General features: G+C 34.5%; 1 protein-coding gene and 1 long non-coding RNA gene across 7 annotated transcripts in view; one reads left to right on the top strand and one right to left on the bottom strand.

Annotated features, from left to right (window-relative positions):
• LOC141445982 (frizzled-2-like) overlaps positions 1-20,584 on the bottom strand; it is a 364,823-nt gene that overhangs the window by 229,668 nt on the left and 114,571 nt on the right. For 2 of the 6 annotated variants that reach the window (XM_074112294.1, XM_074112296.1), the window contains exon 1: positions 17,326-17,541. The exons of the other annotated variants lie outside the window; for them this stretch is intronic. The gene's annotated coding sequence lies outside the window, so the exon portion shown is untranslated. Of the gene's footprint in view, positions 1-17,325; positions 17,542-20,584 lie in introns of those variants that run through there. 6 annotated transcript variants of the gene reach the window in all.
• LOC141445998 (uncharacterized) lies at positions 1,293-18,993 on the top strand. The gene is made up of 3 exons (XR_012453437.1): positions 1,293-1,876; positions 4,519-4,666; positions 18,549-18,993. It is a non-coding gene; the product is annotated as an uncharacterized lncRNA (long non-coding RNA).

The raw sequence follows: 20,584 nt of genomic DNA on the forward strand, positions 1-20,584 counted from the left end.
AACACTGTTGGCAAAAAATTGTACCAATTTCATTATAAAATAATATTTTGTTCGTATATTCTTTTAGTGAATTGCATAAATCATCGATACAGGTATGCACTCAACGAATCAATAAGTCTAGTTATTTTGGAAAACCAAATCCAAAGTTAGTAGATTGGAGAATACAACAATTACATAACTAATAATGTAAACAAGGATTCCATTAATGAATCAAAACTGGTTTTTCTGGTGTGAACAATTTCCCACAAATGTTTATTAGAGGAAAATACAGGACGGTGAGATTGCTCATTGTTGTACCGTTCGGAAAATAATGATTTATGTAGGTGTAGTCACATTTCCAACCTCAATAAATATTAAAAACCATTAGTGTATTGATTATAATGTAAGTTACGAAATTCTAATTTTGTTTGGTTGAAGTATAACCAAATAATTTAGGCTCAATAAGTACTCTACCATAAATTAACGCTATTCGCCGTGGATTTACTGGAAAATCAAGGTCATTCATTATTGTATTTTACACTTAGGATTGTTGCATAGGAAATAAAATCTGATTCAGGATGAGTCCTGAAAAAGTGGCATATTTAATATTTCCTATAAAGCCTACAGGGGATCTCGATCTTACACTAAGATCAGTTCAGGAGGGTTATGGATTACATGACTTACAGAATATTTAGGAGGATTCAATGACTTGCTCAAATTGCGAGTTTGGCACGGTCTAAAGGGTGAATATCCTGAATCTGGGTCTTTCTGGCCAAAGACAGGTGAAGATCTGTTCAGGGAATCATAACCGTTACAAGTCTGAGGTGTACCTTAGCCTGAATAAAGATAAATTCGACTTAGAGTGCAACTGAAGACTTTGGGACTAAAAAGCGATCGTACTTGCTAGATGAGGAGTTAGAAGCAACTACTAACTGAGCTGACCGCGATTAAAATCGTTCAAGGAAGATTCAGAAACCTTGGTAATTACTAAGGTCTGAAGGAAGACATACTCTCCTTGAATTTCTTTCCGATTCTGGGATGTATTCGTCATCTAGGACCGTAGAGGGCGCTACAGGGGATTCGCCACAGGAGAAGGACGCAGTTTATAACCTCAAGGCTGTTCTACCTTATTAGGGCCCACACACGGAAAATAAAACAGCAAAAAAAGTTTTAATTATATTGTGAACTGATTCATTTTGTTAAAAGGAATACAAAAAAAAAAAAGAAAAGTATTGAGCGAAGTTGAAGAGATAAAATTGAAATAAAGTTAGCAGTGCAATCAGGTGTTTTATTCCTCCAGCACATTTTTATTCAGGCCTAATAATAAAATCGTTTCACCAAACTTTTCTCATTTTTTCTTTTAATAATTGGAGCTAAATGGATTTTGAGTTTGGCAGTCCAGTACTGGAGTAGAATGATGTTCGGCGAGGTTGAAATATTCTATAAAAAGTGCTCCGGTAATGAGAAGGCTAACTTTTAAACTCAACAGATTTAACAACAATTTACGTCGATGAATAGGAGAAATAATAATAATAATAAAATGGCAGGAGAAAATTCTAAGTTGGAAAGTCTTTATTCTGTTTTCTTGTGGCCGGTGTTCGCCTTTATTACATCTTTTCACCGCTTTTGTGAAGAGAGTTAGAAAAACGGAAAGTATAACTCAGTTTGAGGAATGGACAGAGAAGTAAAGAAAGAAAATTGAAAGAAATAAAAGTCAGAAAAAAAGTTCTTTTCATTTTACTTCCAACTTTAAAAAAAAAAAGATTTCCCAAAGAATAGTATCAAGAAAATACAATAGAACTGTTCTCCTACTTTATGGAAGTAATTTTCAGAACTTACAAATTAAAGCCACCTTCCACCTATCCACACAAACAAAATTGAAGTAAGACAAAGTAAAGTAAGTAATTTTTTTTAAAAAAATCTCACTTTCTCCTTGTAAGTGGTGTGGCCACCATCACTTAAATTTAGATGACCTGTGCACGAAGGAAAAAGTTTTTCAAATTAGTGTGCATTTATGTTCAACTTCACTAAAAAAAAAAATGAAAACATGCGATTACTCATTGGGCTAGTAGATGTAATTCTCGCCGTTAGACTGGCTGCCCTATTAACCAGTTAAGCGTGGAATTTAGTTTTAAACCCCCCCCCCCTCCCACAGTGTGCGGAATTAAAATCAGACAATGACGTATATACACGTAAAACAACCAAAAGACACTGTAACGTCATAATAGTCCCTGCAAGCGACTTTTTCTGCAATCTCTGGGGCTTGAGATTACAGAGCATTCTGTGCTCTTTCAAAAACTCTTGCACCGCTTCACGTATGCATTGCACTAGTTAACTAGGGGCGGAAGAGCTTTTACAAGGAAGAAAAGAGCTCTGAATTCTGTGTGAAAATGAAATCATGCTCGTACTGGAGGTTTGAACCTCTATCTAAGGTAAAAAAACGGCATTGCACAAGGGTTGAGAGCTTCTATTTGTGTGCGTAATTCCCCAATCTGCGGAGACCAAACATGTACCAACCACTTATCATTTGGCTGGCTCAAACCGCAGTTCTATTTGTCAGATAAAGGAAACATCCCACCAAATAATATTCTTATTGTACGAGTATTTTATTAAAATTTCGAGTTTTTATAGTTAATGGCAATTTTATATTTTTCACAAGTATACGTGTATACACGTCAAACACGCTTAACTAATTAAGCTCTGAGCTAATGGTCGTCAGCTCCACTAATGGTTTGGGAATGCCTCAAAGTTGAAACTCTCAAGTTTTAAGTACCCTATATTTGGGTAAACTTTGCTAAGGGAAGGTCCGAGAGAACGTTCACACCCAGAATTCATTTATTACCCTGTAACAACTGAGCACAACTTACAAATAGATATCTACCGATAGAATATTCAATTTGGCCCTAATCGGTAGGACGTGCTGAAAGATGCCAGCCATTACTGGGATTCGTCTAAGGTCAAGCTTGGTCACACTGGTCACGCCCATCGTCGCTTTAAGCGGCAAGCGGGTTGCCAGGGTGGAAAGTGGAACAGAGAGCTAGAGCAACTGGGTTATGAAGATTAGATGGTAGGTAAGGAAACGTGAGCGGATTAGTCCTACAATAAAGGCTTTATTCAGGACTTCATGGAGCTTAAGATTGAAAACAGGAAAGGAATTTCATCTGATTGGATGTACTGCATCTCTAAAAAGATATTTTCTAAACAGAAATATTAAACCTTCAAATTAAACGGGTGCGTTATAACTCAAAGAAGTGCACTGCACTTTCACTTGAAGGATTTAGGTATTAGAGTTTCACAAGCTACAGTTGCGCAAAAAAAAAGGGTTCAGGATGCCCTTAAGGTATGGAACCTCAATTTGTATCACTGCCGTAACCAAAGCACTGACCTATATGTATATTTTATTCAAACATAGCATTACAAAAGAATGCCCCATTATACAGTTCGTAAAACCGTACATTACAATGAATTGATACTTTAGAAAGACTCCCAGTATCTCCCTAGAACTGTCCTCAAAACCAGTTCTCTTGAAAACATCTCTACAAAAAAATTAGAGTCTTAAAAAACAAAACTTCAAGAAAAATTACTTTGAATAAAGAAGAATAATAAATTTCAATTTGGGCATCCTAAGATAAAATTGAGTCTACCAATAAATTGAGCGGTAATGTCAAAAAGGCTCTACTTTACAACTCATGTGGAAATAAAAGGACAAAATAAAAAAATAAAACGTAGAGCGACTTAGAAGGTCTATAAGATCTCTTTGAGTATCCCAGTTGGCTCTTTGAATTCCCAGAATGTCTTTGATGAAATTGTAATGAAGCCTAGATAGCCTAGTAGTATCTCTGGCGCACTGCCACTCAGTGTTTGATTCTCGCTAATGGTCTGGGATTTATCCTGTGGGTAGACGGAAGTTTTAGAACACAGCAAATTATGGTTACCACAAACGGAAGCCACGTTAAGTCAGCCAAGGGCACATTACCTTATTTCTTATATATATATACATATAATTTCTGTAATCCTAGTGATATGAATATTGGACTAAGTTAATAATTAGTGATTACAGTCTATAATTACATTGATTAATGTAGGTATTAAATTACTGCAAACAACTACCTTAGTCGGCCACATGTAGATAGATGCTAATGTGCCTATTGTTCGACCTGTTTAATACAGTTAATCAACTGGGGCTAATGTTTAGGGCTTCAAAATTAACATACTTGTGTTCCTCACTTATTATAAATTTGATAATTATTGTGTAGCTTATCAAAATATCTTGAAAAATAATGACCGGTAGAAAAATTAATAATTCTGTTTTTGGTATTCAACTGGAGATTTCGCATCCTTAAAATGATTTCTTCTAAAAATAGTTGCTAATGTTATAGTTAAATTTAATAGCAAGGAAATGGCGTAAAACTGCATTTTTAAGAGAACACTAAATAAGTGTATCTATATAAAATAATGGGATTTATGAAATTGAATATGAAAAACTTCTAAAATATTATAAATGGATTTTTCCAATATATTCATTTGTGTCTATTCCAGAAGCAGAATTCCAGTCGGTTGCAGGATCTCTCGCTTCTACCATTTCTACAGTCCAATGAAGCTATTAAACTTACTTCTTAAAAAAGAAGCGTGCCGGGTATATAAACAAAAGAATACTGGAATGAAGGAGCAACGTTTGGCCAACTGGGTGGGTATAAGAAAAAGTTTAATTCCATTAATTTCTTCAATTTCTTTCTAAAATCAGTGAAGACCAGATATCGGCCTAAGATTTTCTCTTCCTCCTTACAGCCCACTGTCTGCTGATGGACAGTGTAATCTGTAACGAGAGAATGCTGTCCGAGAGAATGGTCATTTTTGCAGCGCCAATGACTCTAGATGTTGTTACGCCTTAAAAAAAAAAAAAAAAAGTAACTAGCGAAAAAAAGTCGTGTGAGTCACCAGATTCTCTCACAATAGTGACGTATACAGATCGTGCATATTAGTCGATCGAGCAGTAGTATTCATCCCTTCTAATCTCAAGCTACAATTTTTTAGTATTTTCATTAAAAAAAGAAAAAAAAAATATATTCATCTTCATTATACGGTTCAGTCGCGGTCGATACTGGCTTCAGTCTTCATTCCAAATGCTAACATTTTGCGTGAGGCAGAAGAGATATAAATGTGCCTTCAGGGCTATGTGACATTTAATCAATTTAAACTCAGGGCCCGACTATTATTTTTAAAATACTTAAATCGATATACTGTATACATAATACACGGTAAGATAATTTTAAAGAAATACATTTTTTAATAAATACAATGTATTCTGTGTACATATTATGAGTACTTGGCTTCTCTGCTAGGTGTGTTAAGCATTCAATCGTCGCTTTTATCGCTTCAATCTGATAAGAAGTCTGGCGAAGCAATGTTTGAGAAATTTGAGATTTTTGAAAGCCTAAGATTTACCCATAGTCTCCCAAAGCGATTTACAAGCTCTAAGCCTAAAATCTAAGAACTTCTCCGGATTAATTAATTAATTGGCAAGGAGTTAATTAAATAACTCCCATGTCTAAGGGCACGTCCTCGACAGCCGACAGGCCCTTAACTCGCATCAGACAGAAAATCGCCCAGATAGCGGCTAAATGATTGCTAGGAAGGCCTCACACGTCGACAAAAACAAGTAAGGGCATCCCATTCTGGTCGCTGCTCAAAAAAAAAAAAAATGCTATGATGTCTGTGATACCATAATTATGGAGGAAAAGGGCCTTAGAGAATCGCACTTCATCACCCATCTATAATGAGATTAGATAAGGAATAGAGGGAGGTTTGTCCAGTTAAGGGAGGCTTAAAGCCAGTCCAAGAGCTGGTTTCAAAAATAAACTGAGATCTTGAGGCCGCGCGATAAGAAGCAAGTATTGAGTGCATTTGCTGCTCTAAAAATTACACATTGTGAGATTGTAAATTTTGGAGTTTGATTTGTCTGAAACACAAATTGTGAAGAACTTTGACTATCAAAGAATGTAATCTGCGAAAACGCGCTCGGTTATGCGTCAGGAATCGAGGTCGTCATTTTGAGCACATGATACATCAATAATTACTAAGTAATTATGTATTTTACATGCTTAAACAAATGATTTTGTTAATAAATAATAATTTTGATATGCGAGTACGCTTCATCCAGTCCCCTTTGCTTCCTTCACTAACACCGTGTTTTTCAGCACTTTCTCAGTAATAGACCAAAGAAAACAGCTATTATTGAAACTGATAATTATACCATTGGAAAGAGTATTAAAAGGAGCAGTTTTTGTGAAATTTCACAGCCTCTAAGACCAATTTTGTCGAAGAGGCTAATTTTTGAAAATTCATGAAAATTCTAAATTCCTAAAAAAATTAACGTTCTTATTGTAATAAATGAATCTGATTAAAGTTAAATAACTACGAAATTGATCTATTATTATAGGAAATTTAATGCTGAATCCGAAAATGAGGTGAATAATGTAAATAAGTGAGGCACAAGTTGAGAAATAGTGTTTTTATGACGTAAGGTCGGGTTTAGTCGAAAAAAAACTTAAAAAATCATAACTTTCTAACAGATAGAGATAGGACACTCGTTCAGGCGGCGTTGTACTACATTTTGAATGTAGTTTAACAGAAAAAAATTTTCGTCACTTATCCGGTTCCACCCTGTATATACAGGTGATCCATTTAAAACGCACCAATCGTAATAACTTTTTAGGAATGGTCTAGTTTTCAAATTTTTCATTGTATCTTCATTTTTGGCGGAGTTACGGTCAAAAAATGATCGGAGTTTCATAAGGACCACTGGTTTTGACAATTATCAAGAAAACTACATAAAAAAATTGTGAAATATGACGATGAAAATTTGTTTTACTTGAAAATGCCGTATTAAAAACAAAAATTAAGCGATATTAAGTCAGCGAGGGCATTGCTTGGTCTGAGTCTACAGCAGAAGTCAGATACCATCACGGCAGTACCTCAAGAAGAATTGCTAATTACCTTGACAACCTGAAGCTAGTTGGATTCACTTGTATCTCATTGTATGGTCATAAGTAATCATCTCTTAAAGAGGCCTAAGGGTCTAAGCGGTTAGGGTACTCCTTGCAACAGCCGTCATGTCTTCCGGATGACTCCCGAAACACCGCTGGTTCTTTATTCTCTAAAGAGGCCCCCCACTTTAGATCTTAGATAGAAAGCAGGCCAAACTAGAAATCTATTCTTTCAAAACTAGTCACTTCTATCTCTTGGCGACACCACCACGTCATTAAAGGAAGTATTTTGGGCGCGAAAAGGACAGCGAACATTACCAATCAATAAGACCATCTAGAGAAACAAATTGAATTTTCTAGTCTCCCGCTTTTCCGTTTGTCTTCATTTAAAGCAGGAGATTTTATTTTTACAGCAATGTATAGCACAATCAAGAAGCGCAACATTCACTGTCACTGGAGTGTATTATGTCCAGCTATATCATGCGTGCTCCCTCCTCTTGGGAAATATTCACCACATGTGAGTAAAATGTACATTTTAGAGTGGTATTGGTGGTCTTTTCCAGCGCCAGAGTTTATCACTGTTTGCGGATATCCCACATAACCTAACAGCACTATTACCAGTCTGTATTTGCCGTAACTGTATACTCTCTACTTCCGCTCTGATCATGCTATTAAGCATCTTGTAGGATTATATAACCATTAAAGTGCACGAGTTCATCTCCAGTGTTAACATTACTTAAACCGCCATATATTTCCCCTCAATCTACCTTCATTTCCGGTTAGTTACTTTCCTACGGGAGAAGAACGATCCAAACTTCTGTCGACCTTTATTTGCATAAAATGAGCTGAACTGGACTGTTACTCAATTTATTTTTCAAATAGCGCTCGATGTAAGTATAACATTTGGGTGAACTTGAATGAATTTATGATAAAGTAACTTTGAGTGGATCGTGAGATTGAAAACGTAAATGGCTGGAGATTGAATTGGAGACTCAAAACACTCCGAAGACCTCAAACTTGAACATACATTCATTAATTCCGGTTTATGAGAAATAAAAACTTAAAAATAATGGTGTTCTCTAGTTTTTACAACTGCGTTTAAAAACCGACGGAAACTAGAAGATTATCCAAAAAATTGGAAGGGATAAACGCGACTATTTTTTTTTTTTTTTGTAAAACTTGATGTATAAATAATTGCTCTATTTTTAAGATATTATTACTGTAATAATATTAGACAGAAGGTCCGCGTGAAAATCTATTCAATAATAAATTATTAAAGTATATTATTTTGGAGGGGAGATTATTTAGGGAGCAGTAGGATAAAGGGAATAAAATTAACTGCCCTTTTACACGCCAACTTTGAATTTCATCACTGGCTGTAGTCAGTTACCTACTACCAAAGGGAGCTTTGATTAAATCTGTACAGAGTTATACACAGGTGGAAGGCACAGTTTTTAGTTAATTCAATGCATAGGTCCATGTTTTACAGTTTTGAATCATTAAATTTATTTAAATTTTTGTAAGAAGATAAATTGGATAATTTTTAATTTAAAAAATATTGCACCAAAATGGAAGTCTGAATTTATGAGTACCAGAAAAGTGGAATAAGAAATTATGTTTATGTAATAAATGTATGCAAATGAATTAAATGTTAAGACTATCGTCTATCACAATGGAGTATCTCTGCTTCTCCTTAATATGTAACTCTTAAATCGCTTTTCTGCTTGCCCAGCAATTCTCACCTTTCCCAAAGTTAAAAGACTTCCTTCCTTTATGCCCTCCTCAATAAAAGAGTTTCTCATTGGTTAAAAAAAAAATCTTGATGAAATGATTAAAAGGTTTTGAGAATTGTGAATGATTGCGATTTTGATTAAAGGGTACGAAATGGTTTTCTTTATTTGTTTGAATGTAAATTTGTTTAGACTGTTTTAATGTTCTGTAAGTCATGCCAAATGTAACGGCAGTAGTATTTTCGACATTCTAAATCTGTAATTTGCTTTCTTTGAAATAGTATATTCTTAATTTTTGTTTTTTAAAAAAAGTTAAGTAATGGCTACTTTAATTTCAGGCGTGCTTTAGGTCCAACTACCGATTGCAGAATCTTAAATACGTAGCTTTTTTTAAAAATCTTTTCTTTTGTTGTTAGAGCATTTTTAAAATAACATAGTTTCATTGAACACAGTATGTGATCGAAAGGGCACAAAGTAAAGCTATTTCTGGGAATAGAATATGACCAATAAGTGGTGGCAGTTCACCTGCGAATTTCATTTTTTCTAAAGATAAACTGAGTAATGGAGTTGTGAATGATCATTTGCTTCCCAGATGGTTGCAGGCTACCACTGGGTTATCAAAGGCAGGATGATTTACTACAGTATTCTAGGCTAAGTTATGTGGAACATAGAATGTTGCGATTCGCTGGAAAGAATCCAGAGCATTTGAGATAACAGTTCTTCTCAGATAGTCAAGACAACTCTAAAAGCTACACCTAGCTGAACACTAAACTAGTAAGAGAACGCAAAAGACTTGTCTTACTATCTCTGGACAGTTATAGATCGAGAGAAACCAAAATAGATAATGAATTTCCATGAGTAAAAGTCTAGCACATCGTTGTGTGAACCCAAAACCTACTTTGGCAATCTCGAAGCGATATAGTGGACAGGATTATGGCTGGAATTGGAAAGCCTAGAAATTAGACGATCTCCTTCTATTGGCTCAGGACCCTGCCTAAGGTATAACCAAGCCAAGCTGGAGCCAGAGAGTTTTTGAAATGTAAAGAAGATATCCAAGAGGCGCTTTTAAAAGCGAGGATTGGAATGGAAGAGAAGACGGAATTTGCCTTCAGATAGGATGTTATTGTCTAGTTTCAAAACTAGTGTTTAAAACTATCATAGTTTCTAGACTCAAGCCTAGACTACACTCACATTTTTAGACGAATTTTTTTTTAGGTACGATTATGATTGGGTGAATAATTCTTTCCACCCATAACTTTGACCCACCAGTGTGGATACACTTAATCCCCTTTGCCATTTAGCAAAATTTAAATTGCCAAAACGTAGATTAAATTAAGAATTCAACCCTCAAATTTGGCAAAGTTCAACCACTTTAATTAGAGTTCATATTCATCGTTGATAATTTACTTTTTTAGGAGGTTGTTTTTTTATTTCAAGTAATGTTATTCCGGATGCCAAAACAAACTAAGATTCAGAACATTGTCTAGCTTCATTCAAGCTCGCTGTGTAAGCTCAATGCATGGTATTATTACAAGCTGGGAGTACACACAAAAAACTTGAATAACAATTTTGAAAGCGACTGAAGAATTAAGCTGCCTTCATGTTCTACAAAATTCCTGATTGACCCTTTTTTCTTTGTCCCATTGAAAAAGAAAAATAAGTGAAAAATACTTTCAATATTTTTGAATTTCCATTAAATTTATTGGAAAAATCACCATTGATGGAAATATAGTTTTTCCTTCACGAATTTATATCAACGCTTACGTCATCTATGTTATTTTTACGCCATTCAATACACACAAATATGTTGGTAATATTGTTTTTCTGCAACCAAGGGAAGTTCTCATTAATCAATTAAAATCAGCTGTGTAATGCCCAACTTCCCACACTAGTGGGGGGAAATTCCCATTAGTGTCACTTTCCGCACAAGTGAGTGGAAAAACTTTATTGTGCTTCCTTGATATAAGAAGTTTTGTTATTAACATAAATATTTTCTGTAAAACTTTAATAAGCTTATTTAACGTAACTAAATAATTAAAAAACGAATATTAAAAAATAAAATAAAAATTGAAAGGAATATAGAAATAAAAATAATACTTTAATAAATAATTAGATATTTTTAATTATAACAGTTAAAAAGGTTATAGTGTTACCTTATAGAAATTTAAAATGGATTCTAGTGATGCCTGTTTAGAAAACACTCCTCCATCAATAAAAGAAACAGCAGAAAATGTAATAAGTAATGTGAATACGTAAGTAATGTAAATAATTGTAATATAACAATAAATGTTTATAATAAATAAATTACTTTTTGTAGACTATAAAAATGAAATTTTTAATTCTTTTAGTTAATAAATGGTTGCAGAAAAAATATAATATTTAACTCTAGTGTAAAGTATTTTCCTCACACTCGGCAATTTGCACTTGCACTCTCATCGCTTCGCTCGCTCGTACGCGCAAACCCTGCCTCGCGTGAGGAAAAGTACTACTTTCCACACTTGTTAAATAAATAACTATTTTAGGCCAACATAACAGTGTAAACAAATTCATTCGGATAAAATAAGGACATTTTTTTAAAAATAAATCCATCCCTTTAATCAACCATAATCATTCTTATACCCTTTTAATCATTAATCAAGATTTCTTTTGTACTAATGAAAAGCTTTTTGTTCATTTAATCAAATACAAGAGCTTTCCTTCAGATGTAAAAGTTTTCTCGGTCTGCTAATTTCATTAAAGCTTTACAATGACGTATTACGGGGAAATTCGTTTTAGAAAAATAGCTTTTAGATCCGTCTTTAACTGGCTTTGCTTCTCTTTATCACATTATTAGGTGGTCATGACAAAGAAATAAGAAATACAATTTAAAAAAAAAAAAATTGTTGCTTGAGATTTGAAGGAGCGAAAACTATAGCTCTGTGAAATATTTAGGCCCAACTAAAATGCACTAAATGTATACATCACTATTGTGAAAGAACCTGAAGACTCACACGAACACGCCTGGAGCTTTTTCTTTTTCCAGAGCACTGCCCTGATCACCAAGACAACAGTGTCCAGCAGCGGACAGTGAGCTGAAAGAGAAGCTCCAAGAAACGGGAAAGCTAAAAGCAGCTGGATTCGAACCCGGAATCTCTGTGGAAACCACTGAGCAAATCCTATCACCTTTCACTAAAATTCTTACAGTTTTTTATTTCTCGTACTACAGATTTTAATTAAATGTTACTGACCGCTTTTAGTTTTCGTGTTTAGTGGCCCTCGAAACGAGCGTTTCCGGTCAAAAAAAAATAAACAAAAATGAAAATCTGCACTGTTGCTACCTTCTTTTGAGTCTTTGAGTAAAAATTGAAAAATAGTTCAACATTATTGAGGCTAATTACTTTAAAAAGAAAGTTGTGAGTGTTGATTTATTTCCTCTCTCTGTGACTGAGAAGCAGAGAACCTGTAAATAGGCGCCACGGTAGCCGAGCGGTTAGAGGCGAGACCTGCGAAGCTAATATGTATTGTGGTACTGGGTTCGATTCCCGGTCTTTAGGCCTTGGATTTTATTTAATGGTTAATAAAAGAAGTTTACAGTAAAGTATGTTTGCTAGTCGCCTCCGTCCACGACACCTAATTTGCTAGTTGGACGTAAAGCTCGCCTGAAAAAATAGGCAATTACTTACTTACATAGACTAGAGAAGCAATCTTGAACTCTGTCGAATTATTCAATCTTTTTTGCGGCCAAAAGGAATAAAGTATTTATAAATAAGGATATAAATCAACCTTATCTCCATAATACTATTAAATTATATCAACTTAAGGGCCCCTCCTCCCCCCAAAAAAACCTCTTGCCCTGTTGGACAAAAGTGGGGGGTTGAAAGGTCAGGAATAAGGGCAGGGGCTTTCCATTTGCGACAGTGGCAATTTTTATTTCTTTTTCTGTCTCTGAGTTTCACCGCCCACTACTGGAAGCGCTAGGAAACGGCGTGAACAACCTTAACCTGTTTCCTGGCAACCTCCGGCACGGCTACAACACTCGGCGCATTTATTATTTACCGGGAAATTAAAAGGCTGGATAAATCTCGCCGTTTCCACCCATAGACAGAGATAGCCGTGGTGCTATCTGTTCTTCGTGTGCCCTCACTCCATCTCTTAAACTCGTTCAGTATGTCTGTGTGGAAATTAATCCAGAAGGCACACTTCTTTTCCCGTTTCCCCTACTTTTCACCCCTTCCCCCCAAAAAAAAATTATAACCCAATTTCCCAGCTATTTCTGTCCCTTTCAGAATCCCTTCGTGTCCTATAATTCACTCTCATGGCAGATATAAATTTAAATTTACTTCGTATGGATTTTTAATGAATAATTTATTTTTTGTCAAATAATTTTTACGTTATTTTACCCCTATTATTACGAAGCATTGTAGACATGTAAATTTACGAATGGAGTGTTCAATTTGGATACAGGATGGGAAATTTTCTTTCCAGACGCTGTGCGCTCGTGTGTGTGAGAGAAGAGACAATGAGGGAGTGAGAGAGAGAGAGAGAAGAAATCTCAAAATATCAAATTTGACAGGTTTGAAGGATAAATTGATATTCATGCAAAAGGTACTCATCAAATCAGCAAGTACCCAACATTTCATTCATACTTCCGCTCGTAACTTCACCCTCATCGAAACGTACGAAAAATCTTTGGGTTTTATTCAAATTTTGTAATAACATCATTAAAGTAAGTTTACTGCATTAAATATGACAGACCTTTAATGCTGGCCGTTTTCAAATACAAAATATTTGTACAGTAAACAGTAAAGTGTTGCCCCCATTTAACTTAGATTGATTGTAATAGAAGATATCAAACTATTTATCACTAAATCTTTAAAAATGTTATAATAACAGCCCTATAATAAACATACTAAATGGCGGGGAACAATAGATGATGATGAAACATGACCCTCAATATTAATACGCGAGGACACTTAACGACTGAAATTATCAAAGATATACATAAAAAACTGAAGACCAGAACAAAACAGATAATCAGGAACTACGCACAGCTAATAACCTAAGGTAGACACTGAACAAGAATAATCTCATATTAACACCTTAAGCGGACAAAGGGAACTCTACGTTAACTTTAACACACATAAATAGATTTTTCGTACGTTTCGATGAGGGTGAAGTTACGAGCGGAAGTATGAATGAAATGTTGGGTACTTGCTGATTTGATGAGTACCTTTTGCATGAATATCAATTTATCCTTCACAGACTATGTTAACAAAACGACTTCATATACAAAAACGGGACAAACCCTAACTTAAGAACGACAGCAAATCAAGACAGCTACAAATTTTTTTAGATTTTGAAAAGACGGGGCGGGACCCTATCCCCACGGCACTGCAGCCACACGAGGCTTATTGTGCCTTCCCCTTAAGACAGCTACAAAAACAGCCACCTTTATCGTACCTAAAAATGGAGTACTCAAATATTTATCCATGAATCCCACAGCACCTAACCTGAGAACAGTTCCCAAAGTTTACCAATCCCAAGTCCATTTTTGTTCAGTTATTAACTACCATAACAGCACCTGCATACAGACTATCAGAACAGCTAGCCATATTAATAAAGAATAAAATGAATCTGGACAATAAAAAATACACAACACCTTATCCACTCATTGAAAGACGCAGAACTAACATTCTTATCAAGCCTCACATCTCTTGACATTACAAACCTTTACACTTCTATCCAGTCAGAGACTCTTACTAATACTATAAAACAGAAACTAGGAGCTACTAGAACTAGAACTACAGTATATTGACCAACTAATAGCTCTAACCCAAACCGAAACTGGCTTCGAACAAAATTACTTTAAATTCAACAATAACTTTTACCTTGCTAATGAAAACTTCGAAGTGGGACAGTCCCCATTGGCAATATTGTCTGAAATATTAATGCATCATGAACGTGTGTTCTACAATTGAAGGAAAAATTCAGTGTAACATTTTAAGCACGTGATGTAGTCGGCTCATACTCAAACATATCTTGGTTTTATAGGCAAATCACAGTCCTACCTAAACAGCCTTGTACCCAACATAAATTTCACATATGAATATGAGATCGAAAGAACTCTTAACTCCCTGGATATCACACTTACTGTAAGAGACAACAACTTAGGATTCGGAATATTCCAGAAAGTCCACGTCCACTGACACTATTATACACAACAGTTCCTACCATCCTATTCGACATAAACTAGTCGCTCTCAGACACCTGACAGATTGAATACTAAACCTCTTGTACTGACCAACTGTGAGGAAGAACTCAACATCATTCGCACAATAGCCACAAATAACAGTTATACCTCCAACATTATTACTAAATTACTAAGTACAAACAAACATTGCCCAAACCAAGGCCAAAACAATAACCCACCCAACATATTCGCCACTTCTACTTACAGCGGAAACGAGACATACAAACTATGTAACCTTACAAAGTAACTAGACCTCAAAACCACACTTAAGACCAACAACAAACTGGGAAACAGTACACTAATCGAAACTAACGATCCTTATGACAAAGCGGTAATTACAAACTAGTTTGTCTAGACTATGGTAGTACCTATATTGATCAGAGCGGGAGAAAAATCCAAGACATACTAAGAACAATCAGCTCATTCAAACACAAATTAAGCAAACCTCCTTATCAAGTATAGTCACCGACTGGACAGTATCAACAACACAATGACTCTGTTACATACAGTAAAACAAGAAAGGCATATGGACATCTCAGAAATATACAATTAGAAATCCATTCACCAAAACATTATGAAAGACCAAATTAACTATAACTCTGATTCACCCTTTAAAGTCATTCCCTACCAAATACACTGAACACAGCTGAGCAAACCTCACAAAAACAAGCATGAATATAACCAGCGTGTAGCATGTTCTCTACTATTTAAGTGTTCTATTTAAGATTATATTTATTTACGCAGTATTTTGTTAAACGATTAGAATCTCATATTCATCAACATTTAATGAAACAACAACTATTTCCCAGTAGAAAAGAACTAGGTATGAATCAGTTTTCCTTCTTACGTTCTCAAAACTTCCATTTTACAATACTAAAACATTACCTTAGCACATAACGTGCACATCCCATAAATACCTACTAGGATTCTTTAATTTTATTTTTTATTTATATTAAAAGCATACGTTCGCATAGAAGGATTTGTACCAACTACTTCCCTCACGTTCAAGGAACGGAAGTTATTTATTTCCGGCATGTCGAAAATCTGCACGATTGTAATACTTCCACATAGGAAGAGTGAGACAAAGTAAAAATATATTTATGTAATAATTTAAGTAATTACAAATTCGTAGGACAAATGTATCTGCTAACTATTACGTAACTTAACTGACTCACACAAAATACCACCTCACCAATTTGGGTTCAGGTCAAAGCATTTATCAATAACATCAAGTTAAGCGAGTAACTGAACATGTCGTGAATAAAGTAGAAAATAGTAAGTATCCAGCAGCTATATTTTTTGATTTAGCTGATGTATTTGACAATTTTGACTCTCTGGACTGCTTTACAAAATTAGATAGACTTACTCTCATTAATAACATTATTCAAATCACACGATTCTTTTTACAAAACCTAATTTTCTGGATAAGATTCAAGAGCATTTACAGTAATCGATGACTATTCTCACGAGCCTGCCTCAGGAAGCAATAAGTCCTATACTATTCAATTTCTACTTTATAAACGTAATACATAACCATAATGCAACTAAGATAGTTATGGCCACTTATTTCTACAAAAACTTTAACAATAAGGTACAAAACACTACTAGCACCTATTCTGACATACCCCTGTCAAATTTGGATAACAGCTAGTAAACGATTGATCAAACAAATAAAGACATTACAAAAAATAATTCACTGAACGTCTCTTCGTTCATCAGAAATTCAAGAAAATGCTAATTTAGAAATTATAGTCCATTAAAAGGAAAAGATTATTTAATTCATCAAAATAAGAGTAGATAATTCCAGAACACTTTGAAAAAAGAATGAATGCTAATTTTAAACTTATAGTCGATTAAAAAGAAAACGTCGATACATTAAAAATCAATTCCAGAAAACAAGTTGGGGAAACAAATATGCTACTTCTAAACTAACACTCGAATAAAAAGAAGAGATCAAAGAATGTATCAAATAGAATTAGAAAAATATTTGGGGAAACAGAACGCTAATTTATAACTTAAAGTCAATTAAAAAGTAAAAGTTCAAGAACACATTTTCGAAAAAAACAACTTGGGAGAATGCTAGTTTTGAACATATGGAAGGTTAAAAAGAAAATATTAAATAATACATAAAATAAGTTCAGAAACCAATTCCAAAAACATGGAGAAACAAAGATTGCTAATTTTGAACTTATGCAAGGTTTCGAAGAAAAAAAAGTATACTTAAAAATGGTCGAGAAATCAATTAAAATAGTTTTCAAAATTAACCAACACTGAACGTAGTCATGACGTAGCATTAATATCAGTTTGTAAGTTGTAAGTAATAATTAAATAACATGCTATTTCATGCAAGAATAATAAAAATATAATTGAAATTTAAAATAAGTAATTGATAAAGACTTACTGTGTTTAAATAATATAAAAGTCCATCAGCATCTCAGTAGATCACCAGTCCAATAGCACTTGACACTTGACACTATTTAAAATAATTCACAAACACTATTCGCACTAAAACTGTATATCACGCACTAAGTATAACTTAAACACAATTTATAAAATAGAACTTCACTTTAACACGCACTAAAATTCACTTAAAAAATCACGTTAATAAAGAGACACAGACGAGTTAAAGATGACCGCCGGTAACTGGCCAGGCTGATCAGCTGGTAAAGGAAGGTTATATCTAAGCAGTGTGACCAACTTTTTTCTTCATTTATTTTCATTCATAATGTACAAAAATAAAATGTAATTAGTGACTTTTGGCTACATTTTATTTTGGTAGACTGTGAATGGCAAATAAAGCAAAATAAACAAAAAATTTGTTTTCTGCTTATTCCTTCACCAGCTGATCTGCCTGGCCAGGTACGGGCGGCCATCTTTAACTCGTTCGTGTGTCTCTTTATTAACATTATTTTTTTTGGTGAGTGTTTAAGTAAAGTTCTATTTCATAAATAGTGTTTAAGCTTTACTTGGTGCGCGACATTGAGTTTTACTGCAAATAATGTTGTGAATTAGTGTAACAAGTTGAGTGCTGTTGGACTGGTGATCTATTGAAATGCTGATGAACAAAATTAATCGTTCAGTAAATCGTTTTTCTTTAGTCGTTTACTAGCTGTTATCTAAATTTGGTAGGGGTATGTCCGAATAGGTGTTAGTAGTGTCTTGTACGTTATTGTTAGTGTTTTTATGTTAATAAGTGGCTATAACTGTCTCAGTTGGGTTATGGTTGTTACAGTTTTGTGTTGATGTGTCGACGTCCAGAGTTAACATACGACGAGCTAGCACGCTCCTTGAACTTTCTGATTCTAAGAGATTTTTCGGTTGTTTATAGCGATCTTAGATCTACGCTGTTCACAAAAATGGTAATAACAAGAAGGACAACTACAACAAGAACAAGAACAATTTTTAAAATCCCGTTTTGGCTCATTTTTGGCAACTTTTTTTCTCGAATATTATCAACGCTGTTGCAATAAATATAGTTGTAGAAGAGGATTTGCCTTATTATTTTAAAGAAAATTTGGAAATTTCATCTTTTATACAAAAAGTGGAAAAAAAAACTGTCAAAGTTGGGTGTTTTTCATTTCTGCCAATAAATTTTAAGCTAATCATACGTTTATGTATTTTCAGTTTATAGCGTTTTAAGCGAGCAGAACGTTTAGAGGCGAGACCCGCAAAGAAGTAATGTTGGTACTGGTTACATTGCCCGGTCTAGGCCTAGCATTTTATTATAAAGTACGTTTGCTAGTCGACTCCGTCCACGACGCCAAATTAGACAGTTAGAAAGCCTGTGCGACAGAATACTCATTACTCTTTCAATTTCCTATGTACATAATTAATAAATTATAGCTTTGTTAATAAATAATAGTCATTAAACAACGTTTAATTTTTGATTTAATTTAAATAAAGATAAAATCTAAGTTTAAGGTTGGACAAATATAATGAAAAATATATTCTTATTCTTTCAACAAAATAAATTAGAGAGAAGAACGAGAGAGGGTTGAGAAAGAGAAAGTAATTTGTTTCAGGATAAGTACTTAGTTGCGCTGCACTAGTCTGTCTGTCCACTTTATTGTACAGAACTTTTCTCTTTATGAGCTACATTTTATTCTACTAATTTGGTTATGAGTACTCTGGTTGTTCTGGAAGAGTTTTCCGCTCTTTCCTTCCATTGTTTTAATTAAATTATTGAAAACGAATATTTCTTTTCTTAAAAAGAAATCTAGCGTCGAACGAGTCCATACTAAAAAAGATTCCTCGAAAAGAATTTGAAAGCAAAAGATATAGCTTTTTTAGAATAAAGCATTTAGGGCGAGCAATTGCTATTCTCTCTCTGTCTTTTTCTCCATTTCCATGAACTAGACGGTGGCAAGAAGGACTGGTAGGGACTTGTTGCTGTTTAGTCTGGAATTCCTTCTGGCTACTTTTGGGCGCAAAATTGGTGAAATTACTCCCAACTATACACTGGCAATTACTTCATTAACAAGATCTCGTGAAGGCCCCCCCCCCCAAGTCGCTTCAATCGACTTAGTAGGATTTGCAGTAAGTTGGGAAACTAAAGTATGGGGATGTGAGGAAATTGAGGCGTGGAGAACCTGTGGCATAGCGGGATCTTTGCAGCTTCAGAACAAGAGAGAGAAACATAGTAAGGAGCATTAACTATTCAACGGACTGTTTTTGACTTGGAATGATTGGATTTGATTGATATTGGAAGCTTTGGCTGAGCCCAAAAGTTCCATTCTGCATGTCCAGACAGGTTTCAGTATCATTGTGTAGATAAGTCGTTTATTCTGTAGTGAGAGCTTAGATCGCTAGTCGAGAAGTCTAGAGAGAAGTTTGAATCATCTATTTAGTTCTTTCCGTTTGAGTCTAGTTTGTGGATTCCAAGATAGGTGTTTGTCTTAGGTACTTAACCACAATCTGTTGTAGGAACAGGAGTGTAGTTTAGGTAGACAGTTCACGTTAGCAAAAAAGTAATGTAATTACATTGGTTAAAATTCTAAAATTGTATTGGTTAATTCACAAAGTGTATGAGAGCTATCATTTTAAAGCTTGGATTTTCTGAATCAATTTATTCCAAAATATTAAAGTTAAGACAAAGTTTAAGACCTCGCTTAAGTTTTACTAATTGCCAAAGTCTTCCTACGCCGTAAACAAAGTTCTGGTACACGTGTAAAAGTTTGTCAGAATTAATGTACCCAATTCTTGTTAGTGCTATTACATTCTGAAAAAATTAATTTTGTGTTAAATATGCAAATATTTAGAAAAAAAAAACAAAAATCACTTTCAGGACATTTTTCTCAATATCCTCAAGGATCTAACTCATTAATATTCCTCAAAAATTCCTCCCATCCTTCTAATTGTTTGTTGTGGTATGATTCTAATTTAAAAACAAAAAATTTGGCATAATTTAGAAATGAGCATGACGCCAAATTTAGTCGGAGAGTAGGGGAATTTTGAGACTTGATCGGAAAATAGATCTATGGCGCGCGAAATGTTGGACCTAGACCTAGACCAAACATGGGCATGGTTCAAACATCACAAAGCCTAGAAGTTCATCCTGCTATCCACTCACAGACCTTCCAGAATCCTGGTTACCTACTTGATGCTGGAGTAGAATATGTATTCAATAATGATGAATTAGGTTCTAGGTTTATTGAAAAGCA

Source organism: Rhodnius prolixus, unplaced genomic scaffold, assembly GCF_049639745.1.
Source record: "Rhodnius prolixus isolate KJV_2025 unplaced genomic scaffold, Rpr scaffold_1, whole genome shotgun sequence".
NCBI lineage: Eukaryota > Metazoa > Arthropoda > Insecta > Hemiptera > Reduviidae > Rhodnius > Rhodnius prolixus.